The following is a 25,355-nucleotide window of genomic DNA, read 5'->3' as shown; positions in this document are numbered from 1 at the left end:
TTAAAACATTCATTCAGGGATGCCTGGGTGGCTCAGTGGTTTAGCATCTGCCTTCAGCCCAGGGCGTGATCCTGGGATCCGGGATCGAGTCCCACATCAGACTCCCCGCAGGAAGCCTGCTTCTCCCTCTGTCTGTGTCTCTGCCTCTCTCTTGCTGTGTCTCTCATGAATAAATAAATAAACATCTTTTAAAAATTAAAAAATAAAACATTCATTCATTTACCATCTGACCTAGCAATTGCACTGTTGGACATTTATCCCAAAGAAATAAAAACTTATGTCCACACAAAAGCTTGTACACAAATATTTGTATCAGTTTTATTTGTGATAGCTGAAACCTGGAAACATCCAAAATGTCCTTTGATGGGTGAATGGCTAAACAAACTGTGGTGTATTCATAGTATGAATGAATAAAAATAAAATAGTACTCAAAATAAAAAATACAACATGGAGGAAACTTGAGGACTTCATGCTTAGATAAGTTAGTCACAAAAGGCAAACATTGCATGATTCCATTTATATGAGGTACCAAAGGAGTCGAATTCATAGAAATAGAAAGTAAAATGGGGCTGGGGAGGGGGAGGAAATTGTTAATTGATGGGTATAAAGTTTCAGATTTGCAAGATGAAAAGTTTAATAGATCTCTTTCACAACAATGAGAATATACTTAACATTACTGAACTCTACACTTAAAAATAGTTATGATGGTTGCATTTAGGTTTATGTTGCATGTTTTATACCACAGGAAGAAAAGGAAAAGAAAAGGAAAAAAAAATTGGATACGTGTAGCAATTTAGATGGTTATTAAGGTCATAATGCTCCGTTGGCGGGGGGGGGACCATCTTCAGTCACATGAAGATGATTCTGTTTATATAACATTTTTAAAAATTTAAAAATTATATATCAGAAGAAGAGATAAGTAGATGCCAAGGATTAGAAATGGATCAGGTAAAGGAAATGTGACTATAAAAGGGTAATGTGAGGGAGATCTTTGTAATGATATCTTTATTGCATTGGTGGTTCCATAAATTTACATATGCTAAAATGTCATAGAACTATACACATATGCTGTGCCAATATCAAATTCCTAGATTTGATATTGTAAAATGGATGTTATATTTATTTTTTATCGTTTAAGTAACAAATGCCATGAATTTAGTGTTCTTACACAATGCAAATTTATTATCTTATGGTTCTTCTGTAGGTCAGAAGTCTGGGCACAATACGACTCAGATGATTCCCTGTTCCTGGTTTCATGGAGCCAAAATCAAGGTATTGGCGGGGTTGAACTCCTTTCTAGAGGTTCTGGGTTAAATCCACTTTCAAGCTCCTTCAGGTTATTGACAAAATTCAGTTTTACGTGGTTATAGGATGGAGATCTCTGTTTCCATGCTAGCTATTGGTTGCAGTCAATTAGCTTCCAGGGCTTGCCTGTACTTCCTGGTCTGATGGACTTCTTTCTTTATCTTCAAAAAAGCAGTGACAGATAAAGTCCTTCTCACTCTGAATCTTCTGACCTCTCCTTTTGCTTCATTCCTCCTTTGTTTCTCTTGACTCCAATTGGAGGAATTTCTCTCCTTTCAAGAAAAATGAATGATTAGATTAGATCCACCTAGACAAGCCAGGATAATGTCCCTATTTTAAGATACATAAATTTTATGAGATATGCATAGTTCTTTCACAGCAGTATCTAGATTAGTGTTTGGGTAATTAAGGGATGGGAATCTTGGGAAGACAGCTTTAAAATTCTATCAAAACTGTGCAAAATGCAACCATTAGAAGAAACTGGATAAAGGTTACATGGGAACTCTCTATACCAGTTTTGTAACTTCTTTTGAATGTATAATTGCAACAAAATAAAAAGCTCTTAAAATGTACAGAAGAAAAAATAAAGGCAATATAAACATATTTTCTATCAAAAAATACTACCAGATTTATACTAAAAGAAATACTAATGGAAGGTTCTTCAAGTAGAAGAAAAATTATTTCAGTTGGAGATATGGGATTATAGGAAACAAAGAATACTGAAAAGTGTAAATATGTAAAGAAAATCTAAGTTGCTATTGACTTTATATTACAATAAAAATGACATGTTAGATTTAAAATATAGACAGAATTGAAATGCACATCAAGTACAGCATAAAAAGATGGAAGAACAAGTCTTTTAACATCTATGCAGTGTCAGGAAGTTTAAAAGTACTAAATTACAGATGACACTAACAAAGTTAAGGATGCACATTATTATCTCTAGTGTAACCATTAAATGAATAATCAAAGAATATGTGTTTGCAAGCCAGAAGAGAGAAATGGGAAATGAAATACATTGACCCAAAAGATGACTAGAAAAGAGAAACTAGTAATGAATATCAGGTGGGACAAAGAAAAATCAAGTATATCAACAAATACACTAAATGTAAGCAAGCCAAATATTCTACTTAAAACACAGAGACTGTAAGAAAAGATACTAAAAAAGCTATATGCTGTTTAGAAATCACAAATTTAATATAAGAAGACAAGTTGAAAATAAAAGAATAGAAATAGAAAAACCATGTAAAATGATCTTCCCACCAAATAAGAAACCCTGATATAGCTATGGTGAAATCATAAGAGGTTAAAAGAAAGGTGATAGAGACATTCTGTGATGAAAGTGCTTATCTTCCCAGAAGACATAATAATTCTTAACATGTATGCATCATCAAAATATAGTAAGTAAAAACTGACAAGTCCACAAGTACAGTTAAGAGATTTTAGTGAGCACTTATCAGTAATTGATAAAACAGACTAAAGTAAATACAGGAAGGACATAAGAGATTTGAATAACACAACAAACTTGATCTAGTTAACATATGCATAATACTACACACATATAAGTATATGTATTTAAATGCCCACAGAACATCTACAAAAACTAAATTTTTGCAGATAGATCATGCAGCTAATCTCAACAAATTGCAAAGGACTGAAATCATAGAAAATGTCCTGTTACCACAGTGGAATAAAAGTTGAAATCAATAGTAAATTTTTTAGAAACGTAACTAGAAAGTGGTCACATGCTTGAGAACTAAGCAATACATTTGTAAAGAACACATGGTCAAATAAAGGAATTCCAATAGAAATTAGAAAATGTTTTGAAGTGAAAATAAAATATGGCATAAAAAATTCACAAGGTACAGCAAAAACTTGTGCTTAAAGGAAAATGTATAGCTTTATATATATATATATTAGGAAGAAATGTGGAGCTGAAGATCCAATTATATTTCTGAAGAAGTCAGCAATAGATAACGTTATCCTGCCTTTTTTTCTTTGCAAATGTTTCAAATCCTTTACTTTTCAGAACTCCCTAAATCCATGTATTCTTTGACCAAACATTGCTGTTGTTGGGTTTAGAATGACAGGTGTGTCTTGGAGGAATTCACCATTAGTCAATTTAGTGGGTTTAATCAAAATCCCCATCTGTATCTGAAACTGTTCCTGCTGTATTGGGAAACTGTGAATAGCATCTATATCTAAAAAGAGCTTTAATGTCGATATATTTTTGTAGTTGGCAATGCTATTTTAAGTACCAATACACGTTTTTAAAGCTGTTAGAAATCTGTCAATGAAAATAGCAATATAAATGTGAAAGTTTGGTTTTTCAAACCATTTAGATGTTCAGAATAAGAGATAAAGTAAAACATGAACCAAACCACAAAATTGGTGTGTTTACTCTCCTCTCACAATTTTTAAAACAAGCAAGACTCAGAGGAATCAAAGATAAGGGCGAGTGTTGAATTGGTTTCACAACTCATACACAGCGGTTCTAGAAATAGCTGGTTCTAGAAATAGCTAACTGGCTGAGGACGGGCATAGGAAGCTCTTGAATAAAGCAACTAATAGTCTTCAGATAAACTTGATAATAATGAGAAAGTAGATATCAAATTTGATCCAAACTCTTGAGAGTCAATTTATTATTCAGTCACCCATCCAGTCACTCAACCACCCATTAACCTAGGGGGGTTTTGTTGACTCTTTGTCAGGCACTGTGCTACAGGCAGGAGAAACAACGAGAGCAAACTGAGGTGTTTTCTTCCTCGTGGTGTTCACAGGCATTAAAACAGGGAAATCAACTGGTAAGCATGACTTGAGATGTGTCCTCTGAGACAGAGGCACAGGGTGTTTCGTGAGCATACAACATAGGATACAGTCTGAGGAGTTAGGGAAAGCACCCCTGGGAAGAGGTGTGAGCTGCACTATGTAAGATAGAGATTGGTGAATAAGTCAAAGAGGTAAGTGGAGAAGAGCCTTCTGGACAGAGGAAGTGGCACAGGCAAAGCTTCCAGTGGGGGGGGGGGGGGGGGAACGGCTCACCGGGGAACTGATTCAAGGCCAGTGTGGCTGAACAAAGTGTCTGAGGGGACAGTGTGAAAGGGGGACAGCCGGAGACTGTGAGGGAGGTGGGATGAAGCTGGGAGGTCGGCAGAAACGAGGGCCTTGCAAACCCTGTTGAAGGTCTTATCTTTCTCCCAGTAGCAAAGGGAAGGAAGCTTGGAGGGGGTTACAGTAGGGAGGTGACAGAGTTAGTTCAGTATTTTTTTAGACTATGACTTCACTGGATATAAGCAGTACAGGCTGGATCCCAGGAGGCCGGCTGGGATCCTGTGGCATCAACAGCAGGGAGAAGATGGGAGCTTGGAACAATGTTCAGAGGATAGCGCCTGCCCCGGGCAGGAAAGCCACCCCAGTGAGAGTCCACTTCCCTTCCCCAAATATACTTTCAGTGATGCCCACCCCTGCCAGGCCAATGTGCCCCCTGTCAACCACACAAAGGTCTCCTATTCTTTCTCCCACCTTTGTCCATGCTGTTCCTTGCTTCACAAATGTCACCTTAGGTTTTCACCTAAATCACAACCATCTTACACACCCAAGCTCATGTGGCATTTCCCTTTTCCTTAGAACATTCCCACTCAGCCATTTCCTTCTTTCTCTACATTAAATGCATGCTAGTTCCTTCTTTTCCTCCCCCTAGTGAGACTATAGGCTTCTTACGGAAGGAAATGTGGCTTGCATTTCTCTGGATTCCTCCATGAGATCCAGCAGAGGCTGGGACGAAGTGCTTAAAACACCCTTCACACCTGATCACATTGCACGGCAATGAAAAATATCCCCCAGTATATGAATGATAATTTGCAGAAAAACATGCTCCAAATTCCGCTCAAGACAAAAAAAAAAGTGGTTTTATATGAAGATAAAGGGTATTATAGAAGGATGTTTTATAATAGTTTAAAATCCAAGCCATATGGAGTCGGCACCAAACTTGTGGATTATTCCACTAGTTGCCTTTTACTAGTTAAGCATGCCCTTTCTGACTTCCGTCTAGTGTTGCACATGCCAAGATGCAGCAGCAGCACCCATGAGCTTGGCCTTCAGAAGGACTCCCACTAGAACCTCTTGCAGGGCCGTCAGAAAGAGGGCCTTATCACACACATGCCAGGACACACTCGCAGCAGGACCTTCCCTCTCTGCTCCCCATGTGGCAGTTACAAGACTCTGGCAGCTAAGTAAGAAAGGGTCAGAGAACCAGGTCTTCCGAGGACAACTTGCCAAGAATTCATCTCTTTTTCTGGGTATTAGTCCCACAAATCATCAACAAAGCAGCACCATACTTAGTGTTGAATTTTGGGAAGAGGCTACATGTTGTGAGACGTGAAAAAGGTCAGCCCACGTGCGTAAGACATGGTTCACATGAATAACGGCTAACATACACTGAACATACCAAGTTAGAGGAAAGTTCTTTAGACATGTTAGTTTTGATAATTCTCGCACCAACCTCATGAAATAACTTGTATTGTTACGAGTAATAAGCCTGAGTTTCAAAGAATGGAGGTAACTCCCCTCACTCAAAAATCTCAAAAAAAAAAAAAAAAAAAAAATCTCAGAAACAGTAATGATGGGGCCAGGACTCTGACTAAGGTTTGTCTGTCTATGGAATCATAACCTAAATTTCGATTTTTATTCCCCTAACAGTGGCCACACATGGACTACAGATGCGCTGAGGGTAGGTCCTGGACGGCTGGAGTCCTCTGATGTTTCTAGACCACGGCTTTGCTCACAGTGTTAATACTCCTCTTTCTTGTTAGAGTCACCGACCAACCTAAGGCATCCCCTATGTTGCTCCTCAATTATCTCAGGATCTTCTAGGGCCACTGAGTGCCTCTTCAGGTAGGTAGAAGCCCTGCAGATTGGCATTTAATAACTACACAACGTTAGGGAAGCGGAAGAGCAATGGGTTTCAGAAGAGTGTCTGCATCTCAAAGAACCGCCGCTGAATTCTGCTTTCCCCGCTGGACAGATGTGTGATCTTGAACAACTTAATCTCTCTGTACCTCTGGGTTACAAGAGTACCCATCTTACAGTTGTTTTCTGATTATTAAGCGCAATAGAATGTGTAAAAGTGCTTTTCATAATTCCTGACACAGAGTAAAAAGCCATAAACTTTATTGCTCCCACTATCATTTCCCTTATACACTCTTTTTACTTTAAACAAGCTGGGCAGTTGGCTGCTTATTCTCCTTGCCTTGCGCTCATCTGCTGTCTTAGGGTGAGTTCCTCAGAAGCACAATATGTTACCAGGATTCAGGTGCAAGTGGTTAATTTGGAAAGTGATCCCAGGAAGCATCCATCAGAAGAGTGGAGAAGTGAGGCAGGCGGGGGAAGAAAGCCAATGTAGGGTAAGTTCACGCGCATCAAGCACTCTGGGTTACTGAAGGCGGTCTTCCTGGGTCTCTCTAAGAGATGGCATGGCATCCACTCAGGAGTTGTCCCCCCCAACGGGCAAGAAAGCCCCTACTTGTGACTGAGTGGGGCTGTTCCCAGGGGCACCAACTCCCTGGTTCCTCCAGCCTGGTTCCCCCTGCATGCACCCTGAGCATGTCCCACGGCCAAAGGCTCTTGGAAGAGTTGCAGACCTGGCAGGGAGAAGCCACCAGGGTGCCCTGGAAGGTATGTGCCCACGGGATACCCTTGAATTCACAGGCCCCAGCACAATACTTGGCCCACAGTCAAGAGCTACATAAACATTTTTTGGATTAAACTGTTTCATATTGAAAATGATTAAGCACAAAATGTACTTATCTTCTCTACTGTGCAGCTGTTATATTTCAGCCCCTCGGGAAATGTTTGCTGGAACATCTCTTGGCCTTCTTTAATGAATTTTGATCTTACATCACATTTAAATGCCTTGGAGTTCCGAAAGACAAATATATCCTCATGTAATTTAAATGACAATCAGCAGGCTATTTTTTCCTTATTAATATACAAAAAGCTGGTGGTCACAGCAGGTAACTGATGAGGCTAATCTGTCAATGTCCTGATAATTCTCTGCCTGATTGCTCTCAGTCCGGGAGGCTGCATAATCACAGAAACACCAAGCAATTTGATCAGGTCCAGAATAGATCATCGATTATCCTCAAGTGAGCCGGGTGTCGGTATTCGATGAGGTTAGCGTGATATCGCAAGGGAGCCCCTCTGAAAGAAATCAATAAGGAGACTTCAAAATACTGTAGAAGAGATATAAGGGAAGTTTCTATGAAACGCAACCCTAGGGGTAATGTTGTGGCAGAAAGAGAATTGATGCAATTAGCCATCATGCTCTATTAATTGGGATTCAGTCAAAGGTATTCAAAAAGGTTTGAGGATGCTAAGGGGTGACTCAGCGATTTCACTGCTTTGCTTCCACACTTCTCTGTAGTTCTCTAAACAGTCTGGGGTATTTGTGAACCAAATGTTAACAGGGATATTCTCCAAATGAAAGGAAAATCACTGTCTCCATTGTGGTATGGAGAAATGAGTAAGGGGCAAGGCCTTATCAGTGATTAAAGAACACTTGATATTTTTGACAATGACGTTTAATAAATAAAAATGCAACCTACATGTTAAAACTTTATCCTTAATTTTGATGGCACTTTTAGATGAATGATTTGCAAGTTTAGGTCATTTTACTTCATGGCTTCACTAATCTCCAAAGTTAGGCATGTATGTTTTTCTGGCTCCAAATTGTTGCCTTCCTTGTTTGGTTACTGGAATGATTATTGCTTTTAATTTAAAAGTTTCCAGCAGTCAGCCTTCGACAGCCAGGTTTTCCTTCCTTATACATCTTGCTAACCAATATATGACACCTAGGGAAGGAGTAGGGGAGTACAAGGAGAGCACACCAGGACAAGAAAGTTCATCATGTGTGACTGGTACCGGCGCTTTTTGAACCTGGTAAGAATCGAAAACAAATTCATTCTCTCATGAAGTTCATTCATGAGTTCCTTGTAGACCCCAATCTCTGAGGATCTCCTACCCCCTCTTTCCTTTACCCTTCTCACTCCCCCTTTGAGAACCTAGTAGCACTATCAGCTGCTCTGCCAGAGTCCGTTTATTCTTCCGGATGGTCCTGTTAGCTAAGATCTCTTTCACAAGAAGGCCAGGGGAAAACCCCACATTCTCTAGCTCAATTAGCTCTAAATGCAATTATTTTCTTTAAACAGTAGCCCCCCTTTTCTTGCTGCCACAGGCCACTTTAAGCCAGCCTCTCAATTTACGTATTTCTCACACAGAAAGCAGACCCCAGTCCACTGTGTCTCCTCAAAAATACAGTAAGCTCTTCTGGTAATTCCCTTTGACCAAAGGCTTACACTGCTCATTACCCAGTAAACTGGTTTGACCAAACTTTAGTCGGGCTCCTCTCCTCCCTATAAATCCCTAAATTTGGGATGCCTCCAAGGTTGAGCAAGCACTTACCTGTAAAACATGCCCCTCTCATGGTTCGGTCTAAGAATCAGCTGATCTCCTGATTCCCTGTTAAACTTCCCTGATTATATCGTCTGCTCATATCCCCCACTTGCCCTGCTTCCCACAGAGTTCCTGTTTACTCCTCACTATGAAAGAAAATCTTTTTTCTACTTAATTTTCAGAGCCTTGCAGATCCTGAGGTCAGAGCATTCTTTCTACTGCAAGCTTTTTTTTTTTTTTTAAGATTTTATTTATTTATTCATGAGAGACAGAGAGAGAGAGAGAGAGAGAGAGAGGCCTAGACACAGGCAGAGGGAGAAGCAGGCTCCCTGCAGGGAGCCCGACGAGGGACTCAATCCTGAGACTCCAGAGCCACACCCTGGGCCAAAGGCAGATGCCAAACCACTGAGCAATCCAGGGATTCCCACTACTGCAAGTTTTTAAATGAAGCCTCTCCTTACTTAAGCATGAATTTACTTTTATTTGACACTTTTAATCTCTTTTGGATGAAGATAAGGAAATATTCATTTATATCATCTCCACTCCTCTTTTAGTGAAGGAGAAAGACCCAAAACTCACCAACACCTTTACCTCTCTGAAAACCCCACCAGTTATCCCCTCGATGTGGGTGAAAGGTTAAGTTATACCTTTATTAAAGGTTAACCTTTATTAAGGTTATTAACAAAGTGATACCCCTTTGTTAATTCTGCCTATAGCGTACTCCTTCAGACTCCTTCAGAGTATGGTATTTAATGTCCCTTGGTTCCATTTAAAAATCCTATGACAAGTATAAATGTATTTGTTAGGGAGGAAAAACTCTTCTTCCACCCTTATAGGTTGAGGTTGGTGGCCTACAAATTAAATGAACAAAAGACGTTAACAGGAAAAAAAAAAAAAGTACACAATTTTTATTAACATTCATTTGCAGAGGAGGTCACAGAAGAAAGTGATACTCAAAGAAGCAGTTAGATTCAGGGGTTTATGTACACCCTCTCAACAAAGGAATGAAGGCTTCCCGGATGATACATTGTGGGGACGTTACTAGGAAACATATAGAGGAACTAGGAAGAGAGGGGTCTAGTTTATTGAGGTCTGTTTGTGCAAACTCATCTTGGTACAGACTCCCCATCTTGGAAGATAAGCGGTGCTCTTCTCTCTTGATACGGGGGTGGGGAAATGGAGGGGGGTTCCTTGCTCAAAGGGAAATGTACTTAGGCCTTGCTTTTAGGCAAATAAGAGGAGGGCGAGAACTCTTCCTGCATCTGTGGATTCTCAATTGGCTTCAGCTCAAGGCTCTTCTGCCAAAGTGGTATATTTTGGAGTAGCATATGCTGATCTCCTTCCCAATCAACATAGAATTTGTTCAGGGGCTACTCTAAAAGATATTTCAAAAAAAAAAAAATATATATATATATATATATTTATAATCTAAAATATATTTTATAACCTAGAATATATTTATATATAAATAAAATTCATATACATTCATATATAAAATTCATTTTATAATCTAAAATATATTTATATATAAATAAAATTCATATATATAAATAAATATATATATTTATTTTTGCCTCTCTTGCTTTAAGAAAGGGTTTGCTGTGTATTTTTGGCTTAGTACCCTGAAACCAAGATGTGATTTTACAACTATGAGCCTTACAGTTGTGGGGCAGTGCACAGGGGCAAACAGTAGAATTAAACAATTAGAAAAAAAAACTGAGTGATTTTTCAGTTAAATCTCCAAAAACTACTGAGCATGTAAATGTAAATTTCTGCATTGGGGATCCCTGGGTGGTGCAGTGGTTTGGTGCCTGCCTTCAGCCCAGGGCCTGATCCTGGAGACCCGGGGTCGAGTCTCTCGTCGGGCTCCCTGCATGGAGCCTGCGTCTCCCTCTGCCTGTGTCTCTGCCTCTCTCTCTCTCTCTCTCTCTCTCTGTGTGTGTCACTCATGAATAAATAAATACAAATCTTAAAAAAAAAAAATTTTGCCCAGCACGTGTGGTAGTCCAGAATATTATACTAAGGAAGACATTTTCAGCTAAGTAACATACACCCAGTGGGTAATATCCTTTTCAAGACTAAAATGTTCCACCTAGTTAGGCAAAGGGCAGGTCACACAGGGCCCTGAGCAGTAGGGTGGGGAGTCTGCATTTTATTCCAAAGAAGATAAAAGGCTTTGGATGATTCCCAACAGGGGAGCCTCATAATCTGATTTATACTTTTAAATGCTCCCTCTCTTGGCTGCTAGGGGGGAAAGGATGATAGAAGAACCCAGTTGCTGCCACCAAGCAACTCAGGACTGCGTCCCTCGGGAATCAAGGCTGAAGACACCGTAAAGGCATGATGAGCTTTTCCACCTAAAATCCGCCAGAGTGCACCTCCAGTTAGGTGTCTGGTGACAGGTCTTCCCTCACCTTCCACATTTTCTGCCTTCATGGGGCATGTCCTTACCCATCTTCTCCACATTTCACTCTTCATTCCTTCCCTAACTGGGGTCACTCTAGTCTCTCTTTGCAGTAATATTGATCTTGGCAAACAAGAAGACATCGGCTTTGGGTATAAAGCCTACGATTGGATATGAAATGCCAACGATTCTTTTAACCCAGGAGAAATTTAGGCTAATAACATGATCACTTGTTGTTTACCGCACTATTTGGTACCAACTCTCTCTGGATTCAAGTTCTAGGTCCACTACTTATTAACTATGACCCCTGCCAAATTGCTAAAATTCCCTGTGCCTTAATTTCCTTCTATGTAAAGCAGGAGTCAGATAGTGCTTATCTGACATGACTTCATGGAGATTGAATGAGTTGACATTCACAAAGCGCTGATACCTCCACCTCCCAGTAATGGATGCTCACGGGTGTTGGCTATTATCATCATGGCACACCGACCTTTGAGAGTTGTATGAGGAACAGACAAATAACACCTGTGAAGCGCTCAGCACGGGGGCTCAACACAGGCATAGTGAGTGTCCAGTTCACGCTCGGCTATGATTACTTTGCTCAAGTATGATACAAATCTCAGCAATGATCCAGTGTTTATTTTTGCCTCTCTTGCTGTTTCTAATTTCTTTTTCGGCCCCTATGAGGTCACCTATGTCTGTGCCTGTGTCTGTGATGAGTATATTTAACCTCTGGGCCAAGAGAGAAGATATTGCAAGAGAGGCAGAAGCCGTTGGCTCATTTCCCAGTTTTTCTGCTTCTATTAAAAAAAAAATAAAAGTGCATCTCCGAAGAACTAGGTACCACATTTTGGAGACTCCAGCTGAGGTAAATTAGTTAAATAGTTCATTAATTTTGGCACTCTTACATGAAATGAAAGCAGTTTTGGAAAGTGTGCCTTTGTCTGGGTTAATTAGTAAGTGAGAACATTGGGATTTTGCTAGATTTTTTGCCTCAGCAACTCTTGTAATTTTTTTTTTTTTTTGGTTCATGTTCTACGTAAACTTCTCAAAACATGTTTTAATATCCATTCTGATCTAAGGGATAGCCAAGTGAAGGAAGAACAGAGGGGCTGTGTTGTGACAAGATGAGAAAGAAACAAAAGAGATGGGGGTGAGGCGAAAGAAGATGCAGCTTTCTGATTGGTAAGGGCTGTGTGCAAGAAGGAGCAGCAGCAAAAGCACCTTTAACAGCCTGTTCCCTTTTCACATCTGACTACATGGATCCCAACTTCATTTTTATCATCTTAATGTTTATATGGTCACTGGCATCCCTGGCTTGTGTAACTTCCTCATGCCTCTTAAGAAATCTCTCCAATTATTTGAGTTTTTCCCAGATATTCGGAAGTCTTTGGCAACACCGTTATCTTACATGACAGCAAACAAATGCTCAGTCATGCAGTGAGGAGTATAAATGCTGGGGCTGCCTGAAGCACAAATAGTTTTCACAGAATTTTTTTCCTTTCTTTGTTTCTACCAACTTGTTAGAACAAAATTAGCATGTGATGCCCAGATTGAAACATACACTGGACCCTTTCTTTGGTTCTATAATTACAGAAACTCTTCTCTTGCTTACACCCCCATGTGTCTGATGCTCCAGCCTAAATTGTAGTGTGATGTGTTATCAACCAGATAAGGGTAAGACTCATTCTTCTAGGTAGTCTGGTGATGGCTGTGCAAAATCACGAGGTCATGAGGAAGTTGGAAAATACCTGGAGAACACAGACGTCTATCAAACTCTTTAAGGCCTTTAGTCCGAAGGAGTTTCCTTACTCCAGGTAATTATCTGGACTATCTGGCCAACTGGGGAATTAGTGTTTATTGAATCATGAAATGCACACCAGATACTTTACATAATTTTAAACATTCTTTGCTACAATATTGTAAAGTAAGTGTCCAGAGCCCTGTTTGATAGAAAAACTGAGGTTCAGAGAAGTAAAAGAACCAGCCTAAATACACCAATGCATGTTGCTGTTTTTATAAAATTAAATACTCTTGGCAGATCTGAGTCTATGCTAAGAGTCTCCTGTATCCATCTTTCTATATAAGTGTGTTCAGCAAAGTGATTCCTGGTCGCAAGCACAGGCTGTAGGGAGCTAGAGCATATGTTTTTAGGTAGTATTACTCAGGCCAGTGGAATGTCACCACAAAGAAAATGTCATCACAGATGTTCATATGTGTCACACACTCTAGTTATTTAAGGGTTTGTAAGAGAATCCCACTCCAACAGAATTTTAGGTGCATATGGCAAAATAAATCTAATGTTGGCTGGGGCTCAGAAATCCCTGTCAGTTGAGGATGAAGGATGTCTCCCATGGGACCCTGGCAATGGACATTCTGCCCTGTGTTAGGAATCCTTGAGGATCCTGAAGTAGGCGTTGCTCTTGATCCAGTAAGTCTCCACATCCTCCAAAGTCTGACCGCCCCTGGTGGTAAAAGAGTATTCTCTACCCATTATTCGCTCAAATCTCTCTTAGGTGTTCCTTCCTTCCTAATAGATTCCAAGAGACCTCGAGGAGGTTGGGACTGCTCCATATCCATAGACATATAGACACTTTTGTTTATCCCAATGACTGATGGGCACTTCTGGCATTCACTACCGTTAACTTCCAGCATTCAGGATCAGACATGTGAAATATCTTCCATTGTGCAGGAAAGCCTGCACCAACACGAACCATCCTTCCCAGAGGTCGATAGTCCCCATGGAGAAGCACTGTACCAGAGTCTTCTTACCTTCCTTTCTTTCTACTTCTTTCTCAATTTTCTCCCCCACCCCCACCCAATGGCTCACTCCAGCAAATGCCTTGTGGAAGAAGAGGGGAAATGGATTAACATATCACCCCAAAAGATAACCTACTGTCCTTGGTTCTGATCTCCCTGACCCAAGTTCCCCTAATTTCTTGGTTTGATGGGAAGTGTCTGATCTGGTGAACACTCTTTATTGACAGCTACTCAGAAGCAGTTGTTGAAGTCTGCTACATATTGCTGGGTCATCCATGAGGGTTCTTCTTTTTTTCCAAGACAGAAAACATTTGTTTTGCCAAAGCCATGCCTACCCCCAGCATGGGAGTTGACAGGATACCACTTGCTTTTAGCAGGGGGAAAACTGACCCCTATAAATTACATTCTTTAATAATGACTTGGCCTAGGAAAATCTGGCATTACCCCAAATATTTCTCTCTCCAGACTCACAGATGCCAGATGAGGGGAAGAGGGGAAGGAAAAAGAGCAATCAGGAACAACTTCTCAGGTTTTGATCTGAGCATCTGGATGAATGTCATGCTCTATATTAAGATATGAAAAAGTCTGAAGAAAGGAACATCAGGGGTTCAGCTTTGGTTTTTCAATTTGAGAGGCCTCTTAGACATCTAAATGTAGATGTGAAGATGGCAGTCAGGTATATGAGTTAGGATTCCAGGGAGAGGCCAGGGTTAGAGATACACCTTTGCGATAGATAGGCAGTTTGAAGGCTGATGACTGGTAAAGTTATCCTAAAGAGAGTATCAGTATGGTGAGGAGAGGGGAAGACGAAAGGCATCTCAAGTCTGGGAAGCTCCAACATTAGAAACCTCTGAATATGAAATCAGTAACAGATTCTGTGTCTGGTAAATATTACTAATAGACAAACTGTCTAGCTATAATGCTGAAATTAGTGGCTGGAGTGTCAATTTTATGCATTCCATTGTTTTTCCCCCAACCATGAAATAAAGAGTGAGATGTATATGGTGGTGAGATAATAGACAATTTTAAATTTCTTCCTTGTCCTTTTTCATATTGTTCAAATTCTTTACAATGAACATGTGATGATTCTATAATGAGAAGAATGCAATAAATATTTTAAATAGAAATAGCCTATATATTGTGCATAGTCCACCACATTAAGATGCAAACACACAGTATAAGGTTGGAGACTTATCCTATAATATTCAAAATGATGCCTATAAATATTTAAGTTTTTTAAAAAATTAGAATAATGATGCCTTGGTAAAAGTGTTAAGAACAAGATGTCAGCATGATACTCTGGACATAACAGAAGCATATTTATTAAATAAACAAAAGATCACAGCTAAAATCACCCTACAAAAGCTTATTAGTGAGCTTGAGAAGTAGTTTACAAGCATGTTCCTCATGTCTCTGTACATTTTCCAATTCTCCCAAATTCAGAGGGATAGCAAAAATGCAATCAGGGAAATAATTCTTGGCCACAACTCACATTCCAAAGGAAAAAAATAACAACAACAAAATACCCAAGCAAAACCATCAAACCACATCCTGGTAAAAACCTTTAATGTGCTGCTGGGTCATCATCTGGTCCCCATCATTACCAGCTGTTATTTACACACCCGGGAAAGTCCAGACTTCAGCAATAGGAACTAAAATACAAGGCCCATGACAAGACTTTGAAGTTGAATTTGTTTAGCAGCATTTGTGACCAAGGTGGTGACTAGAGAATTTAAAGAAGGGACAGACAAGGTCATATAAGACAGACTTGCTAGATCCTGTTTATAAAAATATGAGGAATATTTTCAAATATAGATAGGAATGGCCACTTTTAGGTCTACCACAGTAACCTTCCAGTTTTCATTTGGGAGATGTGAATAAAAGCCCATTTTGAGCAGAGGACATGTGCATGCTTGGGGAGATGAGATAACAGAACTGAAGAACTTTATATCAAATAAGGAAAGAATGACTAAAAACTCTGAAAATGATAGCAGGAAACTTAATCCAAACATCACAGCTGTAGAAATTGGTTCCTAGAGCACATTCCACAGAATGGTTCCTAGGGATGTAAATGTGTGATCAAATAAGTTAATCAAGATAAGCTTCTTACAGCAACACTTTAAGACATGCTGTTGGTCTCTCAGAGCGACATAATAAATGCATAATTTCCCTCCATTCTTTATTTATGAAACCCTTTTTACCTAAAGCATCACAGAAGAGTTGTGCTCCAAAAAACATACTTGCTAAGTCCTTCCTGGTAGAGATGAGGGTCACAGAGGATGAATCAGGAAAAATGTTGTAAAAGTTGGGATGGGGTTTCTAAAGAGAGAGATAAATAGCTTGATGGAGAAGGAAGAAGGAGGCCTACACAATGGCTCAGAGGCTGAACTCGTTTGCCAAGGGAGAGAACAATATGCATTCATGGAAGAAACACAGATTCTAAACTACGTTTGGTTGAGTCAGCTTTCTCTAAGAACACTACAGAAGTCCTAGCAGATCAGGTAACTGGAAAAGTCAACAAACACTTTAAATTATAACTATTATGAGGTCAATGAAAGGATATCTGGTAAATCTTGAAGAATCTACTAATCTTATACATATCACAGATGAAAATTCCTAAATTGGTTTTTTAAATAATTTGAGAGTTGTCACAAAATTTTAATGACCTGATATTCAAAAGCTTGTACATATTTAATTAGTTTGTATTAATTTCTCTCCTCTGTAAGTTTTACTTGTCCCTTGTAAGGCTATATGCTTTATAAGACAAATTAACAGTAATATTTCATGCATTTGTTCCTTCTAGAATCCAGAATTATCAACCTTAAGGCAGAAATCCTACCAATTATAATCCTATTCTTGCAAAACATCATCAAAACGCTGATTCATATTGACTAAATAAGCTGCATATTAATTACTCATTTCAGTGTCAGTGTGTTCATTATACATTGCTCTTTCCAAGAGAGGCAAAGATAAGGAGATGCCGATGCTTCCAGGGTATTTCATTAAAATGCACAATGAGGCAAAAATAAGTTACTTTTGCCCTTTAAATGAATTATGTAGGACAAACTTGAGAAAATTATAGTGGTACTGAAGGCTTCCTCATTTGGAGTCAAAAGAACATTTTCAGTCTTCTTTCTTAAATGCTTTTGGTAGCTCAGATCTATACAAGTTGTGTTAAGGCTTCTCCAGTCTGTACCTCTATGGTCTTCACCTCCAGTTCCTGACCATGTACCCGCTCTCACTAGTATGGAAGGTCTTAGTAATGTCTGTGGTGACAAAAAGAACCTGACACAGTAGAAGTTCATCTTGGATTTGGGCTATGTTCCCCTGCTACAGCTATCTTCAGTCATGCCTGAGCAAGTCTTATATAAGAAATTACATCATGTAGTATTTAATTAAATGCATCCAATTGATAAGAAACACTTAAATGGTAGCTGTTATGATGATGATGATGATGATGATGATGATGATGATGATGATAATTATGACAAGGATGAAGATCAGAATGAGAATGAGACTGATGCTGTTGCTTTCTAGAGAACTTGAGAGATACTACTCACTGGAATTTCCTAGCTTGATGCCAAGTCCCTTGGAATCGGAAATCCAGTCACACCTCCCTCTGGGGCTTTGGCATATCTGGGTATATAACCAGGTAACTTGATGACCCAAAGGTCTTTTGAATGGAGACTGTAAGTCTGTTCATAAGAACTTATGCTAAGGGAAGAAATAAAAGTGATGAACTGAGTCTGTGACAAAGGTTTAGTTAGCAGAATGGAGTAGCGATCCTGGGTACATCTTTCCAGGGACAGTTCTGGAAAGCCCAAGAGAGGGGGATGGAGCTGAAATTATTAATTAAAATAATTATTTCTATTATATCTGTACAGTATATACGGATACTGTATCTGTACCTACCCTGCCAGAAGATTAGGCACAGGGAGGACAATCTACCTCCTCCCTCAGCTCCTAGCCCTACTCACTCCCCTGACACAGACCCCAGGCAGATGTGGCAGGATGGAGCTCAGGTCTTCCTTGGTGAGTCAGTTCAGGTGCTAACTATGCTGAGTAGAGCCACAGGAGGGACTGAAATGTCCAGTGAAGGAGCAAGGGAAAGAAGGATCTCAAGGCCAAGAGAGGGCATGCAGAGCTGTGTCAGGGAAACACCATGCACAGAAGAGCAAAGGGAGGCCCGAACTGCCCAGTGTTGCTGGGTGTGCATGGGTTGACTGCTTGTGAGCACATTTAAGGCACCCCTTAAAGAGTTCCAGAAATACCAGTGGGTGGGCTAGCAGGGTGGCTCAAAGTCCTTTGCCAACGAATGGGGAGAGCCAGCAATACTAGTGGGCTTTGAGCTATTACTATTAATGTGACCTCATATGTTGTTCTGGTTAATGAGTCATAGAAGAAAAATGTGGGATATATGAATAAGGGGAGAGGTTCCCTTGCTCATTTTCTGTTAGAGAAGAGAGGTTTCCAAACAGCCATTCTAGAAGAATAAATCTGAGGTCTCAGAGAAAGTATCTCTTTCTCCTTCACTTTTCAAACACAGGAACAAAGCATGAAAGGTGGAGTGGTCATGGTAGCCAGAAAGGAAGATGGGAGAAGAAAAGCAGAGAGGGAAAGAGGCAGCCTATGGGTCAATGAGCACTTGTCATGCATTATGCATTAGGCTTGGTTGGATTTCTTTCATGGCTATTGTTGTAGCTGATTCTCAATTAAAAAGAGAGAGAGAGAAAGAAAACCTGAGTCAAGTATTATTATTACCATTTTACAGCAAATAGCCAGCTGAGTTTCAGAGAAATGAAGTAACTTGTCCAAGATCACATAGCTTCTAAATGCTACAGCAAAATTTTGAATCAAAGTCTGTATTACATCAAACAACATGCCTGCACCCCCAAGTCAACCAGCCAGGGTGCAAAAAGAAGACTTTAAAATTTCTACTTCTATTTCTTTTTGACTTATGCTTGTCAGTAGAACCGTTTTACTCTAGATCATGTAATGACATATCACACATGGTTCACAGAGTATCCTACAGGGAAGAGGGGTTAACAGAGGGGATGACAGTGGCTCCTCACTCATTTATTAGTAAGTTATGATGCTATAGAGGGTGGAACCTAGATAACTCACTTATATTATCTGTTTTTTAACTAATAAATCTCAGAGATAGATGGATGGCTTCAAAATATTCCTCCAAAGAAGTGGGAGATTGATGAGAGGGCTAATAATATAAGCACATGTGAGTGGCACAGGCATGAGCTCTTTGTCAGCCATCAACTAGACACAACGATGACACATGAGGTTCTGACTCAAAGTCAAGCCAAAAGAAAAAAATATATGAAGCCTATTTAAGGTCTGAGTTGATATCCAACATTGCAAATATTATCTTAGTACATATTATGTATTTGTTTATACAAAGCCTTCAAGGGTGCTTTTTCCAGTTATGCATAAATGTATCTATTTAGAAGCCAATCCTGAATCACTGTGCTTCAAATATTAAATAAAAAAATAATAAAACATTTGTAATAGATTTAGTACTAGTAAAATCCAGTACTAATAAATTTAGTACTTTATGTGGAACAAAATGATTTTGTCATTAATGAATAATACATAGTTTTTAAATATTATATGTTGCAACTTTATCTCAACTTTAAACCTTTCTCTTTTACAGTAAAATGGACATGATATATTGATTCCATGGTAGATGTATGTAATTTATGAATAAATAAATTTGTTTTTATTGAGGATTCATTTTCAAAAAGTCTAATAGGGCACAGTATCAAAAACATTTTGCCGGCTGCTGCACCATATATCAGAAGGTAATGAGTATTGTGTGGTATGTAAAATTTTTAATGAATAAATACCATAGAGGTATGAAGTATACTTCATAGAGTAAGGACTTTTTGGGGAACAAAAAAAAAAAAAGGGAGGTGGCTTTAATCTTAGAAAGATGGAAAGCATCACCTTTACCTATAGTTTGTTATCTCAGCATCTCTTCTAGAAGGAGTCCCTTTCAATCTCAAAGTGATCTGGTGGAGATGATAAATTTTATGATCACTTTAATTACGTATAAGATTTTCAACTTCTCCATCTTACCCTTTTTCTCTCACTTTTTCTCCTTTCTACCCCTGACTTCAAAAAAATTGTTTATTTTCATAAATAGCCCTGTTTTCTGCATGTGATATCCTCTAAGTTATGACACAGTTATATCACCGTCTTCCTTCTTTGCAAAATTAACCTCTGTCCCCCTCCTTACGTGCCTTCTTTCCCTGCCCATAAACATATTTAGGCCTTGCAAAACCTAAAATCAAAACAAATGTTTGAGACTAACCTCTCTTTCAACTTGTTTCCCCTTTTATTTTATTTTGGACAGTATTTATTTATTTTTTTAATTTTTTTTTATTTATGATAGTCACAGAGAGATAGAGAGAGGCAGAGACACAGGCAGAGGGAGAAGCAGGCTCCATGCACCGGGAGCCCGATGTGGGATTCGATCCCGGGTCTCCAGGATCACGCCCTGGGCCAAAGGCAGGCGCCAAACAGCTGCACCACCCAGGGATCCCTGGACAGTATTTAAAAGAATTTCCTTACTTGCTACTACTGTTTCCTTCTCCTCCCAGCACACTATTGAAACTGCTTTTAAAGATCGCTAGTGACAGTACAACTTTATATACATTCTTCCTTACATTCCCCTTCAAAATGTTAGTGAGAGCTTAATTAGAGACTTGAACAGGGATCCCAGCCCTTTGACCAAAGAATGGTCCTCCTCTACCCAGGAAAATCAGAGAAAGTGAAGGGAGGAAGCTGCCACCTGCCGACTCAGCCAGGTGGAATGAAATGGCGAACTTCACATGGTCCTCCAACCAAAGGCATTTTCTTAACCCCTCTCTCTATATATCTTTACCTGAATATTTGAAATTATTAACCAGATTTCAGTAACTTTAAAATTTCTATTATTTTGGTATATTCCAGGATACTACAGGACGTAGTATAAAAACTACAGTATTTGGGGACGCCTGGGTGGCTCAGTGGTTGTGTCTGATTCAGCGCAGGGCCTGACCTCGGGGTCCCAGGATCGAGTCCACTGCAGGGAGCCTGCTTCTCCCTCTGCCTGTCTCTCTGCCTCTCTGTGTGTCTCTCATGAATAAATAAATAGAATCTTTAAAAAAGAAAACAAAACACTATAGAATTTGGAATCAGAAAGAGCTGAATGGGAATTCTGGTTTAGTCCCACTATATTGCTTAGTGACCTCACCCAAGTCATTAGCCTCTCTGAAACTGATTTCTCTGTCAAGTGGAACTTATGACACCTCACGCACAGGCTGATTATTACTAAGATTTACAAAAGACTATGTTCATGTGAACACTGGTTAATGTCTTTTTTTATTATTATAAAGTCTTCAACTGCCTTAAATGGCACAACTCACTGAGCTTACTGTGCTTTAACCCACATTAACTTGCAATAGAATCAAAAGTGCTGAAGAGTCACTCTTGATGCAAGGTTTACTCTCCACATACTTGCATCTAGAGTCTTCAGGACCGGGACACCATCTGTTTCTATGAAACATAAGAGAAATAAATGTACTAAGACACTCTCTGGACTATGTCCAAGATTTGACTTATTTTCCTATAGTTTATGTTCAGTATTTTTTTTCTAATTCCATTTTATAATATGTAAGTGGAAGAAAGTTATAAAAGAATATATCAGAAAAGTGTGTAACAGAAAAAATTCGGAGCTACCACTAAATGCCTGAGAAGGATCAAGAGCCCAGCCTAAGGAGAGGTACATTTACTCTTACCTTCTTCAGAGAGTTGCCGGCAAGAGATGTTCAGTGGCTAGTGGAGGTGGTGGGGAAGGGGGGCAGTCTAAAGTGCCTTCAGGGGACCCCTTACAAACCGAGTCCACTTTAAACACCCACCAAGCCCATCGCATCGACAACCTTCAGGGAAGTATGCTCTGCTAAAAGCAATGCTCCCTCCTCCTCCTCACATTCCCAATATTCCAGATTCCATAGGAATATGGAGGGGGTTAGATCAGGACCACTAGCTTAGAAAAGTGGCTGAATGCACCCCCCCCCCCCCCGCCCCCACCAGGGACTTTCCACCTGCAATATGCAACAATCCCAAACTGGAGAAAGAAAAGATGACTCAACTTAAAGTCAAGTTGGGAATTTTGATAATTATGTGAGACTGGATATTTTACTTACTTATCTGAGTCTGTGTTTTATGTCTGGTTACTAATAGTGATCAGAAAAGTCAAGGGACTACATAAGCTTTCACCCAGGGACAGGGCTGTTTCAGGAAGAAAAAAAATCAAGTCAACAGGAGGCAGAAATACAACTGTATAACTAGTTCAGTAACCTCAGTTACACCCCACTACAGCCCTTTGCTCTGCTGCCCCAAGTCCTTGTAGGCATCTCTTCTCTCACTGAGACAGGAGTCCTGGGCCGTCCCCCAAGCTGCAAGTGCACATTAAAATCCAAAGGTGATGGGGTCCCTGGGAGGCTCAGTGGTTTGGCGCCTGCCTTGGGCTCAGGGCGTGATCCTGGAGTCCTGGGATTGAGTCCCACGTCGGGCTCCCTGCATGGAGCCTGCTTCTCCCTCTGCCTGTGTCTCTGCCTCTTTCTCCCTCTCTCTTTCTCTGTGTCTCTCATGAATAAAAAAATAAATAAAATCTTTAAAAAAAAATCCAAAGGTGACACACATAGCTTTAGATTTAGGAAACCCACTGTGAGAGACACATGAAATGGGAAAGATGTGTTGTGTGGGGACTCCAAGAGCAGGATGCTGAATTTTCATTTGGATGGTCAACACTGTAAGCCAAGGAAGGCATGAAAGAGGAATTATGGTCCACTATGTTGACCGCAATATAAGGTGTAACAGAAAGGAGAATTATGGGAAGTGGGGTTAGAACAGGGATTCCAGGAAAAGATGCAAAGACAAGGGATATTACAGTTGGCGTCAAAGATTTCCACTACCGAGGGTCCCCACTCTTACACTGCCTTCCAACACCCTTCAGTGTATAATCCCCCGGCCCCCATTGCCATGTACACATTTGGTGACAAGCAGCAGCACTGAAATCAGCTAGAGAGAGAAAAGAACATTTTCTTTAGTTATGGGCTAAGAAGTTAAAATTTTATCTCATCTTGGTTCTTCAGAGAGTAGGAGGAAATGTTACTGGAAAGTTTCCATCCTCTGATAAAAGGTCAGGCAACTACAGACATGAAGTTAGCCTCCATCTCAGAAAGCGACCGGACACAGTGATTTATGGGCAAAATTCCTCAGGTGGGGGAAGGCAATAGTCCCAGTGCCGTAGACCAAAGGGAACAATGCTTTATAATCTGCTGAACAAATGATAAGTCACATTACAGAAAACACAGGACTGCAGAGATAAAAGCGCATTCCCCACGGCCAGGAAATTGTAGAGCATTTATCCAGGAAGTTTCAAATGAGAGAATTTCCCTGAGCCCACTCCCTATACTTATCTTTCTTATTCTCATTTTTCAGTCTTCATTTCTCATTTCCTGTGTCCTACTGATATTTTTTAACAATCAATCTATATGGAGGTAAGTTGTAGATAAATAAATTTGTGTGTATATTTAAATACTTAGAAGTTTTATTTGTGTCTAAATCATGATACAGATTCAATACTTTCCATCTGAAACAAAAAATAAAATCCTTAATCCATAAAGCTGTAATTAACCAAAATACAGACAATCCATCATGACAAAAATTTTAATGTTGTACCTAAGAATAAATCATTCTGATTTTAACATTTCTTTTTGAGAAACTTCCACTTTCCACATAAAATGGGAAGCACTATTTTCCTCCTCATTAAATTTACTGTAGTTAATGATATGAATAATGGTCACATTCAGTTTTAAAATTCAATGTATATCAATCAATACCTGCTTCCTTAAGTCATCATCCTACATTCATTTTGAAAGTTTTCAGACTGATAATACATGTAGTAAGTAATAGTTGTTCAGTGATTTCTAATTTTTAAAAGATTAGGATTTATTTGGGATATAAGACCACTTAGCCTACCCTAAAGAGTTATCCTTAAACACCATGGTTATCATATTTCCTAAGGGTTGACTAAAAAAAAAAGAAAAATCCTTTGATTTTTTTTTTTAAAATTCAGTCTAGCTCAGTTATTTTCATAGATGATTATATTTTAAAATTTACCTCAAATTGTTTTTGAGCATATCTGCTGGATGGTGTACTAATGGCTTTACACGCAGTACCAGGGAGATTGGTCCACCTACCTGTAGAATGATGCTGTGAACCACCACCAGAAGACCCTTAGCACCTACCATGTCACACATGGAAAGGACTAAAATGTGAAGTGGTGGGTGGTCCTGGGGCAGATTCCAGGAAGGCCTGGCTGCACCCACAGAGATGCCCAGCAGCTCCTCACACCTGGTTCTGGAGGGCAGGCTGTGTGGTCAGAGCAGGGGTGACAGCCCCCAGAAGGTCCCTTTGCTCAGGCAGTGAAGCCCTAAGACTAACTTACTTGCTACAAATGTCCTTCTTGTCCTCCCTGCTGTTAAGGCAAACGCTGGTGTTTCTTTGCTGAGGACTTCTTTTCCTTCATATCTTAGTATTCCAGAGGTCAAGCTGACTTCTTCCCAGTTGGTCATTCCACAACACTTAATTAAAGAGAGAAATTCCTCAGCTTAAATAGAGTGTGCTTAATACAGTAAGCATGACCCCTTAGAAATATGTAAAGACTTAGCTTTGTTTTATTAACAAAACTGTTATGGGCTGAACTATGCACCCCCCCCCTAAAAAAAAAATGCACAGTATTTTAAGTCCTAAACCCTAGTACCTCAGAATGTGACTTTATTTATAAAGAAAGTGTTTATGGAGGTAACCCAAGTTAAGACTAGGTCATTAGGGTGGGTCTTGATCCTATATGGCTGAGTTCCTCTTAAAAAGAGGAAATTTGGACACAGAGACAAACAGAGAGGAAAGATGGTGTAAAAACACCCAGGGAGGCCCTACAAAGCTGGGAGGATCGGAGTGGTACATCTACAAGCCAAGGAAGTCCGAAGATGGCTTGAAAACCACCAGAGGCTAAGAAGAAGCAAGGAAGGATTCTCTACAAGTTTCAGAAGGAGCAGGCCCTGGGACCCCTGGACTTCAGACTTCTCCCCTCCAGAACCATGAGACAATTAAGTTCCTGTTGTTTTAAGTCACCCAGCTCACGTTACGTTGTTACAGCAGCCTTAGGAAACTAATACATTAGCCAAACTCTTTCCAGTTTCCTTTTTTGCTCCCCATTATTATTTTGTGAGTTTAACTAGCAGGAGCTGAATGGCTGTTCCAATTTTCACTATTAGTAAATTATCTTTTCTTGGCCTTAGAGATAGAATTTAATCTTAGTTCCACTGCTGCTGCAAATTAAGCTGTAAAGAGTTCCACTGCTAAAAGAGAGCCT

At 39.8% G+C, this 25,355-nt stretch overlaps 1 long non-coding RNA gene across 1 annotated transcript; it reads right to left on the bottom strand.

Annotated features, from left to right (window-relative positions):
- Positions 1-616: 616 nt before the first annotated feature.
- On the bottom strand, positions 617-8,885 carry LOC112926872 (uncharacterized). The gene is made up of 2 exons (XR_003236423.2): positions 8,764-8,885; positions 617-1,577 (listed from the first exon to the last, which is right to left on the bottom strand). It is a non-coding gene; the product is annotated as an uncharacterized lncRNA (long non-coding RNA).
- Between the last annotated feature and the right edge of the window lie 16,470 nt (positions 8,886-25,355).

This window comes from Vulpes vulpes, chromosome 5 (genome assembly GCF_048418805.1).
Source record: "Vulpes vulpes isolate BD-2025 chromosome 5, VulVul3, whole genome shotgun sequence".
Taxonomy (NCBI): Eukaryota; Metazoa; Chordata; class Mammalia; order Carnivora; family Canidae; genus Vulpes; species Vulpes vulpes.
This window is presented reverse-complemented; position numbering and strand designations above follow the sequence as displayed.